Genomic DNA, 20,627 nt, shown 5'->3' with positions numbered 1-20,627 from the left:
CAATTTCTAATTCTTTGCCACTCCAAATAAGAGCTGCTATGAATATTTTGGAACATGTGGAACATTTTGAACATTTTTATGATTGTTTTTTGGCTATTGGCCTAGTATTGCTATTGCTGGGTCAAAGGATATAATCAGTTTTATTATTCTTTGGGCATAACTCCATATTGCTCTCTAGAATATTTGAATCAGTTCACAACTCCACCAACAGTGCAGTAATGTTCCAATTCTCCCACAGCCTCTCCAACAGTGATCATTTCCCCTCTTTGACATCTTAACCAATCTGATAGGTGTGACATGGAACCTCATAGTAGTTTTAATTTGCATTCTTTTAATCAGTAATAATTTGAAGTATTTTTCATATGATTTTAGCTTTAATTTCTTCATTTGAAAACTGTATCTTTAAATCCTTTGACCATTTATCAATTGGGAAATAACCTGTAACCTTATAAAGTTGATGCAATTCTTTATATATTTTAGAAATGAGACCTTTATCAAAACTCGTAGTGAACATTGTTTCCCAGCTTTAAGTTTTCCTTCTAATTTTGGCAGCATTGATTCAACAATTAGTATAAAACCTTTTAAATTTAATATAGCCAGAGTCATCCATTTTATTCTTTATAACACTCTTTTTCTTGTTTGGTCATAAATTTGTCACCTTCTGTAGCTCTGAAAGAGGTCTTGGTTCTCTTGGTCCATAGGTCTTGGTCTATTAATTTATCTATGATGGCACTTTTTATGACTAAATCTTATTCTTATTTTGGTATGGATGTGAAATGTAGGTCTATGCTTAGTTTTTGCCATACTCTTTTTTAGTTTAACAACAATTTTTGTCAAATAGTGAATTCTTATCTCAGAAGCTTATGACTTTGGGTTTGTCAAATAGTAATGTAGTCAATTACTGCAGTTTCTTTTCAACTTCTCCCAATCCCCTGATCCATTACTTTATTTCCTAACCAGTACTAGGCAGTTTTGATGACTGCCACTTTATAGGATAGTTTTAGATATGGTAAAGTCAAGTCATCTTCCTTTACAGTTTATTTCATCAGTTCCTTTGATAGTCTTGACCATTTGTTGCTCCAGATGAGTTTTGTTACTTTTTTTCCTAGCTCAGTAAAATTGTTTTTGGTAAGATTGATTGGTATGACACTGAATAAGGAATTTAGTTTGTATAGAATTATCATTTTCATTATATTATCTCTACCTACCATGAGCATTTGACATTTTCCCAGTTTTTTTAAATCTGACTTTGTTTGGATGAGAAGTGCTATGTAATTGTATTCATTCAGTTTCTGGGATTTTTGGGGGGAGTGGGGTAGATTCCCAAGTATTTAATGTTTCTGCAATTACTTTATCTTTCTATCCCTTTCCCTTTGACTTTGTTGTTCATATATAGAAATTCTTAATATTTTGCTGAATTTGTTAATTGTTCTAGGTAGTTTTTAAGATGATTTTCTGGGTTCTGTAAGAATATCATATCATCTGCAAAGAGTGAAAGAATTTGCTTCCTTATTGCAAATTTTGATTCCTTCATTTTTTTTTCCTTGTCTTTGGTAAAGCTAACATTTGCAATACAGTATTGAATAGTAATGGTAATACATGGGCATCCTTATTTCACCCCCGATCTTATTGAAAATGCTCCAAGTTTATCCCCATTACATATCATATTTGATGATGGTTTTAGAAAATACTGTTTATTGTTTTAAGTAAAACTCCATTTATTCCTATAGATTCTAGTGATTTTAATAGGAATGGATGTTGTATTTTATTAATATCTATTGAGATAATCATATGATTTCTGTTGGTTTTGTTATAGATATATTCAATTATACTGAGTTTTTTTCCCTAATATTGAACTATCCCTGTCTACCTGATATAAATTCTACCTGATTGTGGTGTATAATTTGCTGTAGTCTCTTCGCTAAAATTTTATTTAAGAATTTTTCATCAGTACTCATTATGGAGTTTGGTCTATAATTTTCTTTGTTCATTTTAGTTCTTCCTGGTTTAGGTGTCAGTACTATGTTGAAGTTATAAAAGGAATTTTGCAGAATTCCTTCTCCTGTTTTTTAAAATAGTTTATGTAGAATAGGAATTAATTGTTCCTTAAATGTTTGGTAGAAGTAACTTGTAAATTCATCTGTACCTGGAGCCTTTTTTTAAATAAATTTATTTATTTATTTTTGAATTTTACAATTTATCCCCAAGTTTCGCTACCCCCCCCCACAGAAGTCAGTCTGTTAGTCTTTACATTGTTTCTATGCTATACATTGATTTAAATTGAATGTGTTGAGAGAAATCACAGCTTTAAGGGGAAAAAAGTGATAGCAAGATTACATAATAAGATAATTTTTTAAAATTAAAGGCGATAAGTAGTCTTTGGTCAAACTCCACAATTCTTTCTCTGGATATAGATGGTATTCTCCATCACAGGTACCTCAAAATTGTCCCTCATTGTTGCCCTTATGAAATGAGTAAGTCCATTAAGGTTGATCATCATTCCCATGTTGCTGTTACGGTGTACAATGTTTTTCTAGTTCTGCACATCTCACTCAGCATAAGTTCATACAAATCCCTCCAAATTTCTGTGAATTCTCATGCCTCCTGGTTTCTAATAGAATAATAATGTTCCATAACATACATATACCACAATTTGTTCAGTCATTTCCCAGTTGATGAACATTCACTCAATTTTCAATTATTTGCTACCACAAATAGAGTTGCTATGAATATTTTTGTACAAGTGATGTTTTTACCCTTTTTCATGATCTCTTCAGGATATAGACTCAGTAGTGGTATTGCTGGATCAAAGGGTACGCACATTTTAATTGCCCTTTGGGTGTAATTCCAAAATACTCTCCATGAAGGTTGGATGAGTCCACAGCTCTACCATCAGTGCATTAGTGTCCCAGATTTCCCATATCCCTTCCAACTTTGATCATTGTTTTTTCTGGTCATATTGGCCAGTCTGAGAGGTATGAGGTGCTACCTCAGAGAGGCTAAATTTGCATTTCTCTAATAAGTAATGATTTAGGGCAATTTTTCATATGACTATGGATAGATTTGATTTCCTCATCTGTAAATTGCTGTAGACATTTTCTTAGGGAATTTTTTTGATGGTTTCTTTAATGCCTTCCTCTTCTAGTAATCTGGACAGCTTGTATTTTTTTAAATCTTCATGTATTTCACTCAGGTTTTCAAATTTTTCTGCATACAGTTAGAAAAGATAGCTCTGAATTACCTCTTTAATTTCCTCCTCATTGGTGGTTAGTTAACGATTTTCATTTTTGATACTTGTTATTTGCTTATCTTTTTTAAAAGATCAGATTAACAAAAATTGATTTGTTATATTTTTTAATAAACCCAATGCTTAGTTTTAATTATTATGTCTATAGTTTTCTTGCTTTCAGTTTTATTAATCTTTCCCTTGATTTTCAAATTTTCTAATTGATATTTAATTGGGGATCTTTAACTTGTTCTTTTTCTAACTTTTTTTAAATCACATACCCAATTCATTGATCTCCTCTTTCTCCATTTTATTCATATATAAGTATTTGGAGATATTAAATTTCCCATTAAAACTGCCTTGGCTGCAACTTGTAAATTTTGGTATGATGTCTCATTATTATCATCTTGGATATAATTATCGGTTATTTCTATTATTTGTTGTTTGCTCTACTTGATCTTTAAAATTAAGTTATTTAGTTTCCAATTAATTTTTTCAATTATCTTTCCATGATTATTTATTATGTGTAATTTTTATTGCATCATGACTTTTAAAGTATGCATTTATTATTTCTGCCTTTATGCATTTGGATGTGAGGTTTCATACTCTAGTACATGGTCAGTTTTGGTATTGGTGCTATCTACTACAGAGGTAAAGGTATATTTTTTTCTATCCCCATTTTCTGTAGAGGTCTATCATATCTAAGTTTTCTAAAGTTTTATTCACCATCTGATTCACTAAGATGGCAGCATGGAGCAAGCATGCTCCCAGAGCTTTTCCCTACAAAAGCAAAATGAAGCCTCTGCAAAGACATTAAATCTACAGATACCACCAAAAAAATAAGAAAGAAAGAAAAAAGACAAAAAGACAAAATCCAAAGAAGTTTTCAATTGGAGACATTGTGGATCATTTTCATTGAAGGTCTACCTTGTTCTTGGGAAAAGAGAAAGTAAAGCCCAGCTAGTCAGGAGAGCAGGAAAGCCAGGTGGAAAGCTTTTAGCCATAGTTCAGTATAGGTCCTCCCAGCTTGACAACAGCATAAATAGTAAAAGCTATATAACAAGCCAGCAGAGAGGATCCCAACCCCAAAGTCTGAACCCTGGGATCACTGGAGCAAGACAGGAAGTAGGTTGGGAGCAAACTATTGCATAGACAACTCCTGGACTACATCAGCTTCATATTGGCTTAACAACAAGCCCCAGCATAAAAAGCTTAGATCTATACTTCCCAAATCCCAGGAGCAGAGCTCAAGATGAGCAAAAAAGCTAAAAGAGCATTATTCACTATACACAGGAACTATATAGATAAAGATGATAACAATGCCACCTCAGAGAAAACTGTGAAACCTTACCTACAGAGGAAATCTCAAAAGATTCTATAAATTGGACTCAAATCAAAAAGCTCATAGGAAAACTTAAAAAAAATTAAGACCAAAGAAGACAGGAAGAAGAAAAATGGGGGGAAAGAAATGAGAATCATGTAAGAAAATTATAAAAAATTGACCATAGAAATCAACTCCTTTAAAATTAAAAATAACCAACTGAAAAATGAATGTAACTCTTCAAAAAATTGACCAACTGGGAAAAGAAACAGAAAAGCTAACTGAAGATAATAAAACCCTAAAAATTAGAATTGGACAAATAGAAACTAATGAATCTATGAGTCTACAAAATTTCAAGAAATAAAATAAAAATACTGAAAAATTGAAGAAATCATAAACACACTCAAGAGATGTAGGTATAGCATCAGCAAGTCTTATTACTGATTGGATATTGGGGGTTAAGGGCATAAGGATTGCAAAGAGTCAAGGATGGCTCTTCTAACCTTGAATTACTAGGATGATAGAAAGAAACAATCTTGGGATAAGGATGGATTTAGCACTGAAGATGCTTGAGTCACATTTTGAGAATAGAGGTATGATGCTAATAGGACATCTAGACTGTGATTCAAAGATTAGAACTCACTATATGAATTTGGAATCAACAGATTACAAATAATACTTTAACTTATGGAATTAGCGAGTGATATCATCATTAAAGTGTGTGTGTGTGTGTGTGTGTGTGTGTGTGTGTGTGTGTGTGTGTGAAGTAGGTACAAGAAGCAAGCATTTACTATAGGCCTACTTTGCGTCAAGCACTATAGGAAGCATTTCATACACACACATATATACATTTATATATATATGCATATATACATATATATTATGTGATACTTTGAACAGTGCCAGAAGGTGTATTATTATAATTCCAATTTTACATTTGAGAAAACTGAGGTTAAAATTAAGTAACTTCCCCAGGCAGTAACTAAGTCTGAATTAGAAGTCAGATCTCCCTGACTCTTTGTCCAACACTCTGGAGGTCACCTGTCATTGGTGAGCACAAGCTTTTAGTGCGGTAAACCTCTAGGCCTTGAATATTCCTGCCATATTTATACTATCCAGCTTACATTGTGGCCACTTTCTTTATACCTCCACCCGCTCTTAACCCTACCACCACCCCTCCCAACCCATCTCACAATCTTTGATTCCTTCATGTTGTCAGCATTCTTGCTACTATTCTTAGTTCCTTCCAGGCTCAACTTTGGGATCTCTCCCTATATCCCTTAACTCTGATAATTGAACTTTTGTGCCTCTCTTGCCTAGAGCTAGACCATATTCACCACTATCAACCCTACTCTTTTTCTTCATAGCTACCCTTTAACTGTTATTTTCATCCTTGAAATGAAAGCTCTTCAAAGTCATGGGCTGCTTTGCTTGCTCTGGTATTGCATTCCCAAATCTTTCCAAAGAGCCTGGTGCATATATAGCAAACCTTTAATAAATAAATGCACTATTTATCTGTCTGTCTGTCTGTGATCTCAGAATCAATTTTTCCTTAGGTATAATTTTCAAATATATTAGTCTCCTACATTAATGTTTGTGGAAAATACCCAGAAACAAACACTTTTTTGAGTTATCTGAATATTTAAAGATTACACACACACACACACACACACACACACACACACACAGCTGTGAAAATGTTTCAGGATATTGATAACTTTCCAATCTTTAATGTGCTATTTACTTGAACATAGAAATTTAAAATTGTAACTTTTAAGAATCCTTTGAGAAATTTCTGAATAGTCTATTGACATTATCCATGTTAATATCAGATGTATTGATTTGGTTAATTCAAAATAGGGGGACAGTTCATTATCATTTGTATTTTACTTTGAAAATTGATTTTACATATAGATTTGAACATGAAACTTAAATTTTTAGAATTCACTTTTTAAATATGTATTAAGTTGGATTATAAAGCTTTGATAGTCCCTTTACTTACTTTTTCCTTATCTCTCCCATCTTGAAAAGTTGACTATATTATCTCTTAGATTGATAAAGAATACAAACATAAAGAAGAGCTTCTCTATCTTTATTCCCTGCTTTCTTTCTTCATTTGTGTTGCCAACTTGAATATTTTTTACAAAGAATTTTTGTTGTTATTGCTGATTTTTGCCTCCCAGTGCAGGATTTATTAGTGGGATGGAAAGAAAATAGTTCTTTTGTTAATTTAAAAAGAATTATTTTTTTCAAAAACAAACTTTTTATTTGTATTTTAAAATTAAGTTGTTTTTAACCTTCCCTGGCTACATGAAAGCAACTAGCTTAACTTAAAAACTTGGATCTTAGATATCAATTCCTAGTGCCTCAATTTGTAGACCAACAATTGGACACTTAAAGAACTGAAGTGTTATTACCCATGGTCTTATAAGTTAATAAGTAGTAGAATTTGGATTTTAGCACAGACCTTTTTATTCTAAATACCGTCTATTTTATGTTCCAGTATTTTCTTTGCAGTTTTTGCTAAGCTACAGTAAATAAAAAAATTAAATTTATTTTTTAAGGTTAAACAATTCACGAGAATATCAAACTGAAATAAAAAAAATAGCTGAATTGGTGAATAATTTAGAATTATTACATTACTAAAACTTAGAGGTTCAAATTTAAAATTTCAGTTATAATTTTAGTACTTTTGCCTGATATAATAATATATTCACTCTAAAGTCTAGAAGCATTATAAATATGTGATTGGCACTTGCCTCAGGCAGAAATTTTTTTACTGATCCAATGAGATAAAAGTAATTAAGGAACATGTAGAGTGATGGGTAATTAAATCCATGTGAAGCATTTTGTAACTAATTGCTATGTTCTAATCACAGATTGCTTTCTATTTGTCAAGGTAAATGTATATAATTGCACAGCCCTTATTTTCCTTAATCTGAATTTCTCCTAGTTGTGTGAATATTTTTTTAGCCACCATAAATCCTTATTTATTTTGTATTTTTCTTGGATAAATATAATTTGGATTCTTTCTAACTTTTAGGCTATTGAAGTAAAAAAATATCTTTTAGTATCACTGACTAATTTCATAAATATTAAAAGTTTCTCTAATTTATATGTTCTGTTGTAAAATTTTTCAATTAAAAAATCTTTTGCTCTATTATTTAATCCTGATACTATAGAGAATTCTGCACTGAATTTGGCCTTGATTCCCCATGTTTGGTAGTGTTTTGGAAGAGAAGATTCCAAGGACCAAAGAAGAAATAAATGCTGTAGATTTGAGGTTAAAGACAGTTCCATATGATTCATCATTTCAGTTCAGAGCATTAAGCTCTAGACTCTACCAATATAATCATTACAGTGTCTCATGAAGGTATTTCCAAGTTAGGAAGATCTCTTGCCAAAATCAGTCTTTTATGATTTGTCATTTAAATATATTCTGTTTCAAATATTGGCCTTTATGTTTGGTCCAAAGCTTCTTAAATATCTGATTTCTTTTTTTTTTTTTAACAATAGCAGTGACTACTGTTTATGATCCATTTGCTTGGAGATGACTTCATTCTTTTTCTTCATGTCCCTACTGTAGTACAATGCCTTTCTCATGGTAGATATTTAATAATTATTTGTTAAATGAAATTGAAACTTATCGTTGTTTGTTAGATAACCTGGACAGTGGGTTTTGACATATTTGCTTCAACAAAACTGAAGCCAGTTTTCTGGGAATCATAATATTTTAGAGTTCAATAGTTAACTCCCAACTTCTATCCCAGCATCTGGCCCAGAGCCTTGTGCATTATTAATAAATAACTAAATAAATAAATGTGGAATGAATGAATAAATGGGTGATTTCTTTTTAGAAGATCAACCTGAAGCTTACCTAGGTGGCATAAATAGTTCTAAGGCTACACATCAAGTGATGTGCCAAAACTAGAACTGGAAGCCAAGATTTCCTGGTCTGAGGGAAGCCCTTTCTCCAGCATAGCACTTTGGCCCTGTTCTCTTTCTGCATTGTAGTCCTTCTTTGTTCTTTAAGTTATACGCTTGCTTATTGCTTTTATTTTACTGTTGCTACTTTACCAAGTATGCTTATTTGAGGTAGCTAAGTAGCACAGTGGAAAGAGTGCTAGATTTAGAGTTTGTAAAGTCTGAGTTCAAGTTCAGCCTCAGACATTTATTTAGTTCTGTGACCTTTGGCAAAATTATTTAACTTAAATCTATGTCAGTTTTCTGTAAAATAGAGGTTATAATAGCATAGTATTCACCTTCTAGGTTTGTTGTATGGTTTAAATAAAATAATATTGTCAAGAGCTTTGTAAACCCTAAGAGTATAAAAAAATACTAGATATTATCTTTGAAATTACTCATTTTATTTTAGAATTTAAATGACTTATAGTTTTAGTTTTGAAATACATGTTCTTCGTTTTCTTCATAATTAAAAACAGTAATTGATTGTATAAGGCATAATTAAAAAACAAATTTACTTATAAATCAAGGTTTGACAAAAAATTCTTTAGCATTGATAAAAGAAAAATCCCCCCTTATTAATGCTTATATCATATTCATATCCAAATGTATCTGTCCTATATCCCCCACCCTCCCACATATTCTGTGAATTATCCCTTCTAATGAAGATTCAAAAAACAGAACAAAAAAGTATTTCAGTAAAATCAAAGAAGACCTTGACTTTGTCTTTCAGTAGATGGTCAGTAGATGCATTCAGTTTTATTTTATTATTTTCCATTTGCCTTATTATAGTTATACTTAATTTCCATTTGCCTTATTGTAGTCATATAGTTTCCCTGATTTTGATTACCTCAATCAACATTTGTTGTTGTGTCCATTTAAAGAAATTGACTCTAAGATTATCCTTTCTAATTTTGCTCTTTCTTGATTTCAAAGAGCACCAAGCACATCACAGGTTGATAGCACAGTGGATATAATGCCTAGAATGAGAAACACTCAATTTCTTGAGTTCAAATGTGACCTCAGACACTTAATAAATGTGTGATCTTGGGCAAGTCATTTAACCCTGTTTATCTCAGTTCTTCATTTATAAAGTGAACTTGAGAAGGAAATGGGAAACCACTTCAAGGTCTTTGCTAAGAAAAGCCCAAATTGGTTCATGAAGATTTAAGACTGAAGGGGGGAGGGGGCAATGACTGAGCATCTTTCTCTTTTAGAAAGGATTAAGGTATTGATGGAGGAAAAGTCGCTTTATTCAGCTCTAGCTAAGAGGGGAGTTGTCCCAGATGGAATATTATGGAAACTTAGATACTCAATAATTCTGGAATATTAACACAAACTGTGTTTGTGCACACTATGATGTTTTTCTTACTTAAAATTACTATAAATGTTCCCTGAAATCTTCATGGGGTAATGTGTCATGTAAGAGGGCATGAAGAGCTACAATAGTTAGAACATCTCTCTTTTTAAAGGAGACACAGATTAATTAAAAAAACAAACTTATTTTCTGGTAAGCTGGTACCTAAATGAAAAGAACAGTTTTAATATTAATATTTTTCTGTTGTATTAGTAAAAAATTAGACATTTTCATTAGTTTACATAGCAGCATTTAATTAAAGACACTCTAGTTAACTATGTATATAGAATTACTTAACTAAAACACAAAGATTTTATTGGAGGATTTCATTTTTTCTCATGGAATGAATGGAACTCTGACAATATTTATGGATCATAAAGTAGATGGATTATACATAATACACTTAATCATACTTCACTGATTAGTGATTACTTTGGAAAAAGTTCATAAAAATTAATGTACATTTAAATATGTTTGAATAATTATAACCTATTTTATGGAAATTAACTAATATGTTTTATGGAATGTGATCTTAATTAAATTTAATAAATTCATATATGTATGCATAAAATTAACAATACACAAAATATATCTTTTTCCCAAAAGACATGAAGAATAAAATATAATTTTGGTCAAAACAGTGAATGAAGTCATAAAAACTGCTCAGGGACTGTTGAGGCATTAATTACTTTGCTTTGATGGCTCTGTCATTTTAGAGTGTTTTACAGAGTGGAATACTTTTCTGGTATTTTGTCCATTGTTTTTCATTTTCTGGGACTCTTTTGCCTGTCCTCCCCTATGTTATCTATATGTATTTAACCCAACATTTTGGGAATCTTTTAAAAGCATTGTCACACATCATATTCTTCTTGGTGTAAATCTTAATGATATATAAAATGATTTGTATCTTTTTTATCCCTGTATCTTGAGTTTTTTTCAAACAATATGCATTTAGTAATTTCCTAATCCTGTATGTTCCTTGATGACAGAATAGGATCCTTAAAGAATTTGAAATTGGGTGCCCCTCAATTAGAGAATGACTGAACAAATTGTAGCATATTCCTGAAATATTAATGTGCTGTAACAAAAGACAAATATGATAAAGACAGAGAAAATGGAAATATTTCCATAAATTGATGCAGACAAAAATGAATATCAAAAGAATGATTTTTGAGAAACAATCTTTACAACTAATGATTCTGACAAAGAACTCATTTCTAAAATATACAGAGAATTGAGTCATATTTTAAAAAAAGCCATTCCCCAGTTGACAAATGGTCAAAGGAAATGAAAGGGCAATTTACAGATGAGGAGATCAAAGCAATCCATAGTCATATTAAAAATTGCTCTAAATCATTAATTTTTAGAGAAATGCAAATTAAAGCTTTTCTGAGATACCACCTCTCACCTCTCAAACTGACCAATATGACCAGAAAGGATAATGATCATTGTTGGAAGGGTTGTGGGAAATCTGGGACACTATTACACTGTTGGTGGAGCTGTGAATTCATCCAACCTTTCTGGAGAGAAATTTGGAACTATGCCCAAAGGGCAACAAAAATGAGCATATCCTTTGGTCCAGCAATAAACTGTGGTATATGTATGTCATGGACACTATTGTTCTATTAGAAACCAGGAGGGATGGGAATTCAGGGAAGCCTTGAGGGATTTGCATGAAATGATACTGAGTGAGATGAGCAGAACCAGAAAAACACTGTACACCCTAACAGCAACATGGGGGTGATGATCAACCTTGATAGACTTGCTCATTCCATCAGTGAAATAATCAGGGACAATTCTGGGCTGTCTGCAATGGAGAATACCATCTGTATCCAGATAAACAACTGTGGAGTTTGAACAAAGTTCAAGGACTATTCCCTCTAATTAAAAAAAAAAACCATATCTTATTGTCTCATCTTACTATCTATTATACTTTTTTGTTTCTTCCTTAAGGATATGATTTCTCTCTCATCACACTCAATTTGGATCAATGTACAACATGGAAACAAAATAAAGACTGACAAATTGCTTTCTGTCTGGGAATGGGGGGAAGGAAGTAAGATTGGGGGAAAATTGTAAAACTCAAAATCTTTAATTTAAAAAAAGTGATTTTTATTATCTCCATTTTTCCCTCTCTTGATTCTGCATAGTTTACATGTTGTCTTGTAGAGCATGAGCTCCTTGAGAGCAAGAAATGTTTTTAACCAAATGCTTTGAACATAGTAGGCTTTTATTATTTCTTACTGACTTAACATATGATTGAAAACAATAATTAAAAAAAGCAAGTTTGAAAGATTTTCAGTACTCTGATCAACACAGTCATGAATCATGCATCCTGTGTCTTGTTAGGGAATAGCAGATGGGGCAAAGTCAAGATGATGGAGAAGAAGCAGGGCTTCCTCTGAGCTCTGCCTCAAACCCTTTGGAACACCTTTAAATAATGCCCTAAAACAAATTTGGGAGTTCAGGACCTCCAAAAGTGCAATGAAACAATTGTTCAGCCAAAAACAGATCCAGAGGTTGGCAGGAAAGGTCTGGTCCACCAAGGTGTGAGTAGGACAAAATTCAGTGGAGGCTGGTCTGCAAAGAGCAGACCTCAGCACCCCAGCAGCAGCAGCAGCAGCAGCAGCAGCAGCTGCTGCTTCCAGAGTCCCACCTATAGATAGTTAGGCAGAAGGGGAGTACTGGAGTTTCTTTGCTGTCACTGGGGGCAGGACTCTGTTAATTTGACTTTACTCAGATCAAGATCCCAATCCTAGGTGGTAGTTTCAGGGTGAGGAGGAGCACTAGCAACCCAGAACCTAGAAGACTCTCTGAAAACAGCTGCACAAAATTTCTGAAGCTTGGGAAAGTGTGCCTTCCACAATGGAGAGCCCCACTTTAGCAAGGAATAAGAAGTCAAGAATTGGGTTGGAAAAGAAGAAAAAAATAGAGAAAGAAATTACACATGACAAAAAATTTCTGTGGTCTCACTTCAGAAGACCACTAAGTCAAAACTGCTCTATCCAACAGCCTTCAGTAAAAAAAAATATAGAATGTGCTATCACCATCTAGAGGAAGAACAATATAACAAAGCTAAAAAGCCCTTCAGAATGTGATGAACACTGTAAAAATTATCTCTTTTTTTATTTCTTTCCCTTTATCCTAATTCCTCATATAGAAAATGATTAGTCTGAGCATTTGCAGGAGCATGAGGTGGGAGGGAGGGAAGGAGGGAGGGAAGGGGAGGGCTGAGTACTGGGCGCCCGGAGAGGGAGACACGGCTGGCACTGCTACAGAGCAGCAGAGGAGATTGGAGCTCACCCCTCGGACTGGGGCGGCCGGCCTCCCCCCTTACCCCCTCCTGATCCCAGCAGCCATGGCCAGCCTGAAGCAGGGCTTCCAGAGGTTCCTGGAGCAGAAAAACATCATCACCGACTTCCTGGGGAAGCTGGAGGCACTCTCCAGCGTCAGCAAGTATTACCTGGCTACAGGTTTCACTGCCTTCCTGGGCCTTTATCTCATCTTTGACTTTGGTGCCTCCCTGATCTGCAATCTCATCTGATTCATCTACCCAGCATAGGCCTCCATCTAGGCCATTGAAAGCCCCAACAAAGATGATGATACCACTTGGCTAACCTCCTGGGTGGTGTACAGCCCAGCCTATCTGGCCTGGCTGAGTTTTTCTCTGACATCTTCCTTTTCTGGTTTCCCTTCTACTATGTAGGGAAGTGTGTCTTCTTGCTGTGGTGCATGCTTCCAGTGGCCTGTAACGGCTCCCAGATCTTGGATGAACGCCTGATCCGCCCCATCTTCCTAAGACATCAAGCTTCCATGGACAGCCTGGTGAATGACCTGAGGGGACAAGCCCTGAACACAGCAGCCAATTTGACCCAGGAAGCAATGAATGCAGGAATGATTCATCCACTGAAGAATAAGGGACAAGATCATCTCTGATCCAGAGGCTTCAAATAACTGGACACCCTCCACCAGGGACCATGACCCCCAATGCTGGCCCATGTCTTAAGCAGTTGATCCCTCCCTGCTGCATCTCCCCAATCAACTCCACCTTCTTGGACTTTAGGGCATTAGAGAAGTCTCTGGACGTGGTCAGGGGGAGGGGCCTCTGCCCATCTCGGTTCTATCACCCTCGACCAAGGGCCCTGTTGGTGCCCAGAATTCTCTTAAGTATACCATTGACCATCTATCTGCCTCTGGCCCCCTAGACTCAACACTGTTCTCCCCATAGGTTGCTAGATGTGTCCTGACTATTCCAGCTGCCTATGTATTAAAAAAAAATCCTACACAGGCAAAAAAATGATTAATCTGTAAATATATTTATCCAGATATGTATGTACAATGTTACCATACTGTTTGCTGCTGAGGGGAGGGTGGAAGGAAATTTTGTAACTTAAAAATATACATGTGCATCTGCACAAATGTTGAAAAAACATTCATAGCATATATTTGGAAAATAAAATATCAATTAAAATATGAAATTGTCTCATGTCATGGAAGACTTCAAAAATTTGGTTTTGAAAATCAAATAAGATAGGGAGAGGAAAATTTGGGAGAAGTCAGAATAATGCAAAAAAGTCATTAAAAATGAGTTAATAGTTTAATGAAAAAATAAGACCTTTAAAAAAAACTGCACCAATTAGTAAAAGAAATGCAAAAAATCCCATAAGGTGAAGAATGCCTTGAAAATCAGAACTGGTCAAATGGAAGAAGATTAACAAAAGTTCATTGATGAGAATGATTCCTTAAAAATCGGAATTAGCCAAATGGAAAAAGAGGCACAAAAATTCACTGAAGGAAACAACTCCTTACATAATAGAATTGACAAAGGAAAAATGAAGTACAAAAGATCACTGAAGAAAATAATTCCTTAAAAATTGGAATTGAAAAAGTAGAAGCTTATGACTTTATGAGAAATCAAGAAGCAATAAAATAAAACCAAAAGAATGAAAAAGAAGACAATGTAAAATATCTAATAGGGAAATTTCAAAATAATACAAGATTTATTTAGCAGCTTCTCCATTAAAGGATCACAGTGCTTTGACTACGATATTCTGGAGGGCAAAGGAGCCGGGATTACAACCAAGAGCCACCTGATAATAGTTTTTCAAGGTAAAAATAGGCATTCAGTGAAATAAAGGACTTTTAAGTATTTTTGATAAAAAAAACAGCTAAATAGAAAATTGATTTTTTTTAAAGTATTTGCATTCCTATGTGGGAAGAAGATGCTGGTAACCCTTAAGAATTCTCTTTTTGTTTAGAGCAATTGGAAGGAGAAAACACACACACACACACACACACACACACACACATACACATACATGCACACATAAATGGCATTAGTGTGAGTTGAATATGAAGGAATGAAATCTAAGACAATGAAATGAAGGTGTGAGAAAAAAGTTACTGGGAGACAGGGAAAGGGAGAGGTAGAATGGAATAAATTACCTCCTAAAATAAGCAAGCAAAAACTTACAGAGGATGGGATGTTGTGGGGTGTACAAGGCAGGAAGGAAACTTGAACTTTATTCTCATTTGAATTGGCTAAAAGAGAGAATAACATAACGGTCAGTTGGATATAGAAACCTATCTTACCCTACAGGAAGGAGGGGAAGGGAATTAAAGAATGAGGAGAGTGTTCTAATGGAGGGTAGATTAGGGGAGGCGGAATCAGAAGCCAAACATTTCTGACAAGAGAAAGAATAAAAAAAGAGAGGGAAAATTGGATGGAGGAAAATAGTTATCAATGATAAATGAAATAAATTTTGAAACATTTCTCTTATGAAGACCTCATTTCTCAAATATATAAATAATTGAGTCATATTTATAAAAATAATAGTGCTTTCCCCAATTGAGAAATCAAAAAATATGAATTCAACTTTTAGATGAAGTAATCAAAGGCACCTATAGCCATTTGAAAAAAAAATTCTCTAAATCACTATTGACTGGAGAAACTCAAAACAATTCTGAGTTACTATTTCAAACCTATTAGATTGACTAAAAGGACAGAAAGGAAAATGACAAATGTTGGAGGGAATGTTTGAAAGTTGAGTCTTTAATGCATTGTTGATAGAATTGTGAACTGATTCAATGCTCAGAGCAATTTGGAACAATGCCTATGCGTAATGTTTCTATCTAGCAATACCACTATTATCTAAAAATGAAAAAAAAATAAAAATCATAAGGCCTATATTTATGAAGATTTTTATAGCGGCTCTTTTCTAATGGCAAAGAACTAGAAATTGAGGGGATGTCAATCAAATGGTTAATGCCTAAACAAGTTGTGGTACATGATTATGATGGAATAGTATTGAGCTAAAATATATAATGAGCAAAATGTTCTCAGGAAAAAAATCTGGAAAGACTTACTTGAATTGATGATGCACATTGAAATGAGTATAACTAGCATATTGTACATAATAACAGTAATATTGTATGATCATCAGCTGTTGACTGAATTAGCCATTCTCAGCAATATAATCAAGACAATTCTGAAGGATTTATGAAGAAAAATGCTATCCATCCCCAGAGAAAGAATTGATGGTGTGAATATCGATTGAATCATAGTTTTTTACTTTCTTTAATCTTAGCTTTTTTGTTTCTCTAATAACTTGACAAATATGGAAGTAAATTTTGCTTATTTGCATATGTATAATCTGTACCAAATCACTTGCCTTCTCAATGGGAATGGGATAGGAATTGGGGAAGGGAGAAAATTTAGAACTTGAAACTAAAAATCAATGTTAAAATTTTTTTTTAATTGTGAAGAAAAATAAAATAGTAAGCACCTAGAAAAAAAGAAAAGATGTAGCAGGTGTGTTGATATGACCATATTCTAGCTGTGACCATCTTTCCATCCATTCTCTTGTTGGGAGTCCAGGCCCTAGGAGACTTAGAGCATTCATCTCTTGAACTCTCACCCTTGAAAATAACCTGACCTGATTGGTACCACTTCAAGATCCCATTCACATAGCTAAATGGATCACTAGATTTAACTGACTTTAGCTATGTTTCACATTCCTCTCTTCCCACTTCCCCACCTTTCCTTCCACTAGAATCTTTGGAAACACACTTTCCTCCTAGAAGATACATATTTTTGACCTCTTTTTTGGATTTACAAAATCAATTCTACCAGTGCTGCAAGAGTGACTTCTCAAACCAAATGACCCTTCCTGTCTACTCCTCCTTATTGTGTGTTACCTCTCTCTATAATAATATAATCTTCTAGAGGCAGCTAGATGGTATGGTGGATAGAGCACTTGTCCTCAAGCCAGGAGGATCCGAGTTCATATCCAACCTTGGACATTTAATACTTAGCTTTTTGACTTTAGGTAAGTCACTTAAGCCTGTTTTCCTACAAAAATTCAAATATACATACATAATATTACATATGCTATTATATTATTCAAATATATATGTAAAAGCTTCTTGAGTATAGTGATGGACTCTGATATTTAAATGTGTATACATAAATATTTGATACATATTAAGCACTACAAATTCAGCACTTTGCACTGTAGTACATGAATTCATTCATTCTGTTTTTCATTCATTCATTTTATGGTTTGGGCCTATGCTTTCATTGGCAAAAGAAACCCACACAAACTCACCTTTTCTTTGGGCTCTTCTGGCTTAGCATCCATATTACCACCTAACTGTGGATGTTCCCTGGCTTAGGCTTCTTTTTTTCCAGGCTTCACTCCCTTTTTAGATAATCTCAGACATTTCTTAAGTCTTAGCACCATCTCTTGGTAAATGACTCTGTAATTGACATCCAGTTACAATCTTTCCTCAGAGTTTTAGTCCTGTATCCAAATACCTTTTTAACATTTCCAATCAGATATCATGCAGACATCTTACTCTGTCTAAAACTGAACTTTCTATATTTCCCCTAAAATCTCCCCTTTTAAAGCAGCTCAAATTCTGTTGAAAACAGCCATCCACGCTGCCCTACTCTCCAGTACTTAACACAGGTTTGGCATATAGTAAGCACCTAATAAAAGTTTATTAGTTGATTGATTATCTCCTAGATTTGTGGTTTTGGCATGGTACTTTACTTTTTCTTTCTTCTTCACCCTGTGTATCTGATTAGTTTCCATATCATGAGATTTCTACCTCTACATCTCTCATCTATCTCTACTCATGTATCTGTGAACTTAGTTTAGGCATTCATCATCTCTTTCCTAGATTACTGCAAAAAGTTTTCTAATTGATTCCAATATGATGTATCTCTCTGTTTAAAGACTTTATCTAACTTAGATTTATTTGTCCAAGCAAATAATGAAATTCAAATCACAATTTCTACTCTTCTGCCAGTATAAAAAGACAACTATCTAACTAGTAGCAAATTTCAGAGGCCATGGCCAAAATATGGATAGTATCTTTAGATTGAACTTGTGTACAACCCAATTTGGACAAATATTTATCATACTGACTTGTAGTTGAGATTTTTTTTTAATTCGGTAGGTAATATCTATATTACTGCTTCATATTTATAGCCATCCCCTCTTTCAGAATAATTTTTTACTTAGAAAGAAATAGCATGGAAGTCAGGAAGTTACTGATAAAATGTGAAGATTTGTGAGGCTCTGTCTTAGGAATTTCCCTTTTTGAAAAACCTTCTGAGAAATCCTGGGCCTTTGAAAACACCCATATTTTGCATTTTAAAACTCAATGGAGTCACTAAAAAACCATCAAACACTGAAACTTAACATCTGTTGAAATCAGACATAGTTAACTTTTTGATCTGGTAGCCAGACATCCTCATAAAAAATCTGTGATACAAGGCAATAGCAAGATATTTTTCTCTAAATGGGGTTTTGAAAATTCAGGCATGACTGAAAAATGACTAAACTGAAAGCTGGGCAAACTATAATGGTAAAAATTCACACACATGAGGCATATGGAATAAATATTTACTACATTTTTTATTTTAAAAATATTGAGAGCTGAGTTTATAATATGCTTAATTAAGTAGGTAATATAGGTATTGTCCTATTGTCTAAATAAGGTTCATAAAAATTAAATGATTTTATTATTGTTATAGTAAAAAAATTATCTAAGTAGATCAGTTGTCTAGTATTTTTTCACTATAGTAACACTTTCATGAAGTTTATAGACCTGAAAATATTTGCATGAATTATTGATTGAAACTTGATTTTTTACCAAGTTAGATTTTTAATAAAGATGTATCTTTGTAGAGAGATTATTTTATTGTAGATCTAATCTCCATTTATATTTAACTTTTAATAACTTACAGTTTTTCTACTCTGTCATCTTCTATTACTGTGGAACAAAGAGAAAAATACAACTGTTGAAGTTATGATCTATTGTGTGGGTTAGCAAGCAGAATATAGCAGCCCACTGTAATTAAAAGCTAATTTATAATTATTTGGTTAAATGATAATAAAATCTAGTAAGCAGATATGTTTATATAGTTTTCCTTTGCACATTAGATCACATTCCTTCTTAAGAGGTCAGTTTGCTTTTGCTAACAAAATTACCACTGTGGGGGGTGGCTAGGTGCCGTAGTCGATAAAGCACCGGCCCAGGAGTTAGGAGTACCTGGGTTCAAATCCGGTCTCAGACACTTAATAATTACCTAGCTGTGTGGCCTTGGGCAAGTCACTTAACCCCTGTTTGTCTTGCAAAAACCTTAAAAAAAAAATTACCACTATAAAGGAGTAATGGATAATCTAATAAAAAGAATAGTTATAGCAAAACTCAAATAAACAGGAATTAAATGTTTTAAGGTTTTGATATTTTAACCTAACTTGTATCTTTTGTTAACAGAAATTCTTCTATTTTCTTTATTTCTTCGTGTATGTATGTATTTTCACTCTTATCTCAGGCTTTACTTTTTTTTTTTAATTTCAAGCTCATACTCTTCAAATCAGTCCTTTTCATTTATCTCTTCTCGCCTTTACTTCATACTTTTGCTTTTCCCCTTTAAGTGATTTTGTTCTGATATAGATAGTTTAGGGTTTTGTGCATTGAACTGATCCATATAATATACATTATATTTTCTGATATTTTTATACATAAGAATAGAAAACATATACAATTAAAAATATGACAGTAGCATTTTTTCTAGTCAATTTTGGGCCTTTATTCCAGTAGAAAGGAATAATGACTAATGGGAGATCTATTGAGCACTCACTCTGTCAATATTAGGTGCTTTATGCAGGCATGTTTCCTATAATCACTAAGAATACCTTATTTTGTAATATAAAACATTATATCCCTTGCCTCCTTATAGATCTGGGTCAAAACTTATTCCTTTATAGAGAACTAGTCATCTTGAAAAATAGTTTATAATTTGAGAAGGTACATTTACAAATATCCATTAATGGTCACGGTTTGGTATAAGTTAATTCATTGTACCAGTTGCCAAATTGTGTTAAATTTTTTTTAATTAATAGAATCTCAGAATCTGACAATTGTAAGGCTCTCCTAATTGGGTAGATGATCATCCCCTGAATGTTGCCTTCATCCCAAAATGTTCCAAACTTCAGTATGTGTGAACTGTGCCATGTCCTTATCTATTGTGATTCCACTTCCCCAACCTAACCCTGAACTCCAGTACTTGGACCATTCAGTTCTCTCACAGGCAGTAGTACCAGCTATCCTCCTCCTTTGCCCATTTTCCCCCCTGCCATCCTTTCTTGAGTCCTTTGCCCTCTTTATTGTTTGGTCTTATCAAAGCATCAACAGTAGATCACCATCACTGTTTCCTGCCCTTGTTCTTAGACATTTATTGCTGA

At 33.6% G+C, this 20,627-nt stretch overlaps 1 protein-coding gene and 1 pseudogene across 2 annotated transcripts in view; both read left to right on the top strand.

Moving 5' to 3' along the window:
* The window catches only part of LOC141502286 (threonylcarbamoyladenosine tRNA methylthiotransferase-like), a 417,183-nt gene that overhangs the window by 84,326 nt on the left and 312,230 nt on the right, over positions 1-20,627 (top strand). The window lies entirely within an intron of this gene.
* On the top strand, positions 7,651-18,875 carry LOC141502274 (receptor expression-enhancing protein 6 pseudogene; annotated as a pseudogene).

This window comes from Macrotis lagotis, chromosome X (genome assembly GCF_037893015.1).
Source record: "Macrotis lagotis isolate mMagLag1 chromosome X, bilby.v1.9.chrom.fasta, whole genome shotgun sequence".
Classification (NCBI taxonomy): Eukaryota; Metazoa; Chordata; class Mammalia; order Peramelemorphia; family Peramelidae; genus Macrotis; species Macrotis lagotis.
This window is presented reverse-complemented; position numbering and strand designations above follow the sequence as displayed.